Raw genomic sequence first — 5,697 nt, 5'->3', positions numbered from 1 at the left:
GAGGGAATCAGTAGTTTTTATTCACTAAAATATGTGTTGTTTAAAGAAAAAAAAAAAGAGAGAAAAAAACTGTAGTCACACAGCTGTAGTCTGGTCTCCCACGTTTCAGCTGTTCCCTCTGTCCACAGGCAGAAGTAATGCGTCACTTTCTGAATTGTTTCTTTAAAGAAAAAAACAAGAACCCAAATCAGTTAATCAACAGCAGCAGTGCTGCCGACTGGGCACGGCGGGCTGCGCTCCAGCCGGGAGGCACAGCACAGCACAGCACGGCCCGCAGGCATGGCCGCAGGTGGGAGCTGCGAAGCTCAGGGCTGTTCCGAGCACGCAGTGTCCCGGCAGCCGCGGAGGGAAGGTCTGTCCTGCCCTGCCCAGCCGGCTCCCGGCGCTGGGCTGCTCTGCTGGATCCAGGAGAGGCTCCGAGCACGGCAGGTTCGAACAGGCTGCGGAGCCCCGGCGCCACAGCCCGGCCACGGACAGGGCAGGAAAATGCTGCGTTCCCCGGCAAGACGCACAGGATTTCCTGCAGCGGGTCAAGAAAACACACCTTCCCATTGTCCCCGCCATGTGACGGGGAGTCCTTGTGCTCCGCTGGGGACAATGTCAACTCCTACCCTGGCAACCAAGGAAAACAAGGCCGGTTGTTTGGCATTTGACGCGAAGCTGCCGCCCGCCTCCCTCACCAGACAGGCCTGGCACTGGCAGGGGCGGCCGCCCTCATGGCCACTAATGAGCCTCCCTCCCTGGCCGTTGGTTGGCCCCGGAGGTGGAAAATCTGTGGCAGCCCCAAGGAAAAAAAAAAAAATCCCAACTTAAGACAAACAACTGTTTGTGGGGGAGGCGGTGAGGAGCGGACGCCATGCAGCCCCTCCGAGCGCGGTGCTGATTCCTGCCCTGGGCCAGGAGCTGGGCTGGGCAGCCAGCGAAGAGCCCGGGCAGTGTTCCGGCCGGGGCTGGCTGTGCCCGGCTGTGCCCAGAGCGGTGTCCAGTCGGGAAGGGCTGTCCCAGAGGCACAGGGCTAGCGCAGGAGGCCGTGTCACACCCTGCAGCATGCCTAGGGAAGGCTCAGCGCCCGCTGCTCTGCCAGCCCCGGTAAACTGCAGGGTGAGCTTCCTGCTGCCCTGCCCTGGTATTCAGTGTATATTCACTGCTACTGTTGTCTTTTGCCTCCTCTGAAAATCACTTTATCGTTCAAATATCAGCCACAGAGAGGAAACGGCAGCCTTATGTTCATGCAAAGCGCAGGACTCAGTCTTTTCATGGGCGCGGAATGCACAGAAAGGCGACGTGCCGTGCTGGGGCGTGGGAGGTGGCACAGCCCTGGCCAGCGCACGGCCCCGGGCACTCCGGGTCCGGGCCCGTCACTGCAGCCTGGCTCCTGCAGAGCCCCGGGAACACAGGGCAGGGAAGGCTCAACTTCGATACTGCTGGGCTGGCACGTCTCCAGGATTAAAGGCACTATTTGCTTCCTACAATGCTTCCGTGAACCTGCTTTTGCTTTTTGTCATCGTAACACCAAGCCAGCAAGTGCAGGATGAGACAGAGCAGCCTGGAAGGGAGTGGCAAGGATTATCAGAAACTGAACATTTTACAGGAATTTGAAGGAAAGAAACTACTACTCTGACCCTTTAAAATAAGGTAATCTTAAAGTACACATGGAAAACATGTAAATCAGCTTAGTGTTAACAGCAATGTGGATACACACAACCCAATATGTAGGACTTTACCTCTGGGCTCAAGATGGTGTTTCAGTTTCTGGCAAAATACAGATTTTCCCCCTCTTTCCAAAAAGTCAGTCTGTCCTATGTTTCAGTTCCTCCTAGAATACCAGAACTGTTGTTTGACTAATACGAGTTATTTGCTTGGGTGAGGATTATTAATAAACTCCAGAATAACAGGAAGGTGGAAATTCTTAAAACAAAGCCCTAGAGATAGAAGCACATAGAAGCCAGGCTCCTAGGCTTCAGAAGTGCCCATGCCACTAAACCAGGTGCAGACTCAAAGTGCCATGAAATACAGCTGTGTCCAGAGCCAGCGTTACTGTATGGCAAGATCCACAGAGGGTATCACATAGAAGGCTGCCCATTCAAAGAAGGAGAAAAAGACATATGTAAAGAGGTTTTACTGTTGGATTAAAAAATCCCTAAACAGTTGCAAAGTGTTTGTCCAGGAAGGGTGAACATGTGTCTTTAAATTTATCATAGATAAATGGGCAGAGAGAATAGCAGCCAAGATTTCCTTGTCTGAAAGGCTGAAGCTAATACTGTCATCTGTGGTTAAGACCCATTTGTCAAACAGAGTATGCTGAGAATAAGGAAAATCAAGTCTGCTTTCCCTTTTTAATTTGACTTAATTAGCCATAATTCTACTTACTGAAATAAAGGCATTTTCAATTGCAGGACACATTTCTGCACCCTTACTTTTACTAATGTAAATACATAGCTCTGCATGCAGGGAAAGCAAAAGCCAGACAAATGTGCTGCAAAAACAAGATGCTCCACTACACTCACCTCCTTCCTTGGGAGAGGGGGACAGAACAAACAACACGTGGCAGATGTTAGCCACACAGTTCAGTGCCCTACTGGGAGGCATGCAAATACTATCGTGATACACAGGCTGGGAGAAGCTACATAGGAGAAAACAGGGCACTTGTTGTATGTATGTCAGATTTGCCCCTCCATAGCTAGGAGGAGGCATGCACTCATAGCACGGCACAGAGTACATAATGCAATTATAATTGGGTGCAATATGTTCACAGTGCTTAAAAAAACGCTGTCTTAAAAAACTGAGTGCCACGTTCAGATGGCTTAAATTCCCCAAGAGCCCCTGTGCCTACTGCTTCCTACTGGCTGCTTCTGGTCCTTCAGCGGTGCCCAGCCAAGAGGAAACTTCAGGGCACAGATGGAGTTCAGGCTAGACAGTCCATAACCTTCACTGGATCCCGCTGGCATCCTGTGGTGCGAAACCTGCATCCCAGAATTACTTGGAGCAGTTGTCCTCCCAAACCTGATGAGCACACTTGCTTAAAATAGGCACTTGCAAAGGTGTGGCGGGGCCAGCCTTAGGGCTCACAGAATTGCTGAGGGGGACTGTGAGCCTCAGAATATCCTTGTAATTCATCTGTAATGTTAAACTTTAAATAACTGTCTTCCTCTTTCATTCCTTTTCTACCTCGGCTAAGAAATGCGACACGCACTGTGTAAAGGGACTGTCACCAGCTGTTAATAAGAAAGCAGCTTTAGCTTCTCTCCGCTTCTCTTGTTCACACGTAGACAGTGTTGGAAATCAGTGAAAACGGGTGTAGCCCCTCTGCTACCGCCACCACCACCTCCCACAAAGAGAGCAAGTGAGAAAGGGAAGAGGAAAGGTTGAAGAAACGGGCTGACCTACTTAGGTACTGCGAAGGACGAGCATGCAGGCTCTCAGTGCTGGGATGGCTGCGCGCGTTTGTTCTGGGCACCTACTGTTACCCTGGCATCCCTCCAAACAAATGGCTTTACACCCAATTCCAAAACAGCTCCTTCCTCCTCCTCTTCAAAATATGCCCTCCCCACCGTGCATGCTCTCCCTGTGATCCTTGCCGCCTTGGTTTTAAAACGGCCGCTTCCCTGAGCAGGCAGCCAGCCCCGGTCTTCTCACCCACCTGTTAATACCTGGCCTCCTGTTTGTCACATGGCAGCTCTGGGCTCTGGACCAGGAACCCCCCCTTGCTCCTGTGCCGCAGCCACTGCTTCCGGCATGGGCCACCTGTCCCTCCTGTCTCAGCTGAGAAAGGACAGGACCTAACTGCAGGGTAGGTGGCTGTCAGGGAGCGGACCCGGCTTGCAAGGAGTGGTTTCCAGAAGCAGGAAGGAGAGAGAGGCAGGTCTCCTTGCTCTCGGGAGCCCTGACTCAGACCCCTTCCCGTGTGTTGCATGCCGCCCCCTCTGCTCCGCTGGCTCTGAGCCCCTGAGTGGCATCACTCGAACCCTGCGAGTTAGCCAGCCTGAAAATTATACCCACTGGGATCTGGCCAGTTTGCAAAGCCTAATATCAGTGATTGCAAGGTGGGATCAACGCATTCAGGCGACACAAAGATTGCATTATAAACCCTTTTGGATTTAGATGGAAAATGATCCTTTTGCTCTTCAGACAGTATTTCTGGCAATTCAGAGCAGTCACAATTGCTTGTCAGAACAACCAAAAGTGCTTCCCTGGCAGCACGGCATATCTTACTGAGAGACTGGAAGAACCTTCTTTGGTTTCTATATAAAACACACTTATGACTCATATAGGACTCAAAAATTGTCTTAGTTAGAGATAAATGGGAAGATACACTGCAGATCTGGAGAATGATGCTTGAGTCACAAAGCTGGAACTGTGATCAGAAGGCAAAATTCCCCAAAGTTTGGGGTCTTAGGGAGACAAACAGGGGTTCATTTGCATTTACACACAAGCATTGCATTTGGCATTTCTTCTTTCTTTTTTCCTTCCCACTTTCTTACTGGATGTGTTCTGGAGTATGAGAGGTCTCATAATTCTTTTTGTCTACTCCTGCTACCATCCTTTGTCTTCCTTCACACCAGGGTTGTCTCAGAAGCAATTAAAAGCAGTTCCACTGAGTTCCACAATGCCACATCAACTTCAGTCCTTTACCAAAGAGTACGTAATGATATTATACAAACCATAGTGAAAGATCATTACTAAGAGTGTCAAAATCAAGCACTGAGAAACTAGAAAGAGCCAGTACTAAGCTGGCTTGTGGAGTTTGGCCCCTCTGTGCATACACACATTGCAGCAGTCTTCAATTGCATGAGCATAATCCTGCGCCATTTGTCCCACAGAACCCTTGCCTCATCCAGCTCATGGAGCAGGCGGTGCTCCATTAACAAGCAGCTATTTATACAGGGTCTGTGCTCAGTACAAGATCCCATGCCTTGTTCACTGAACACTACTCAGACCCCAGTGAGATGATGGAGCAATTCACTTTCCTGAAGGCTCTGCTGTCCTATGAAGACAGACTGAGAGGGTTGGGTCTGCTCTGCCTGGAGAAGAGAAGGTCCAGAAGTCCTTATAACATCCTTCCAGTACCTACAAGAAAGTTGGAGAGGAACTTTTTTACAAGGGTATGTAGTGATAGGACAAAGGAGAATGGCTTTAAACTGAAAGCGAGTAGGTTTAGCTCAGATATGAAGAAGAAACTCTTTACTCTGAGTGTGATGAGGCACTGAAACAAGTTTCCCAGAGAGGCTGTGGATGCCCCACCCTGGAAGTGTTCAAGGCCAGGTTGGACAGGACTTTGAGCAATGTGGTCCAGTGGAAGGTGTCCCTGCCCATGGAAGAGGAGTTGGAACTAAGGGATCTTTAAGGTCCTTTCCAGCCCAAATCATTCTGTTGGTTGATTCTAGTGCACTTACCAATGTTGTGTCAGTGGGCTTCATTTCCATAACACCTTTTGGAGATGAGAAGGTGGAATTATTCCCATTTATAGATGGTGGATTATACAGGGGGATTAGAGGGTTCCAGTTCTTCAAGGTGACCCCTGTGGGGTTCCTGGGCTTTCTGTGCTTCACACACAGGCTTCCACCTGCATGTGAAAACTTCTGCACAAAAGACTGTAGTAGGCACTTTTATCATTTATTCACTGTGGAAAATTTGCTTTCAATGATTTGCCTTATATAATGTAGGATGTTCTGGAGCTTTCTGGGATTCCCTTCATAT

At 49.7% G+C, this 5,697-nt stretch overlaps 1 long non-coding RNA gene across 1 annotated transcript; it reads right to left on the bottom strand.

Annotated features, from left to right (window-relative positions):
• On the bottom strand, positions 1–711 carry LOC148224273 (uncharacterized). The gene is made up of 2 exons (XR_015802854.1): positions 545–711; positions 1–160 (listed from the first exon to the last, which is right to left on the bottom strand). It is a non-coding gene; the product is annotated as an uncharacterized LOC148224273 (long non-coding RNA).
• Positions 712–5,697: the final 4,986 nt, after the last annotated feature.

This window comes from Sturnus vulgaris, chromosome 3, assembly GCF_052056855.1.
Source record: "Sturnus vulgaris isolate bStuVul1 chromosome 3, bStuVul1.hap1, whole genome shotgun sequence".
NCBI classification, from domain to species: domain Eukaryota; kingdom Metazoa; phylum Chordata; class Aves; order Passeriformes; family Sturnidae; genus Sturnus; species Sturnus vulgaris.
This window is presented reverse-complemented; position numbering and strand designations above follow the sequence as displayed.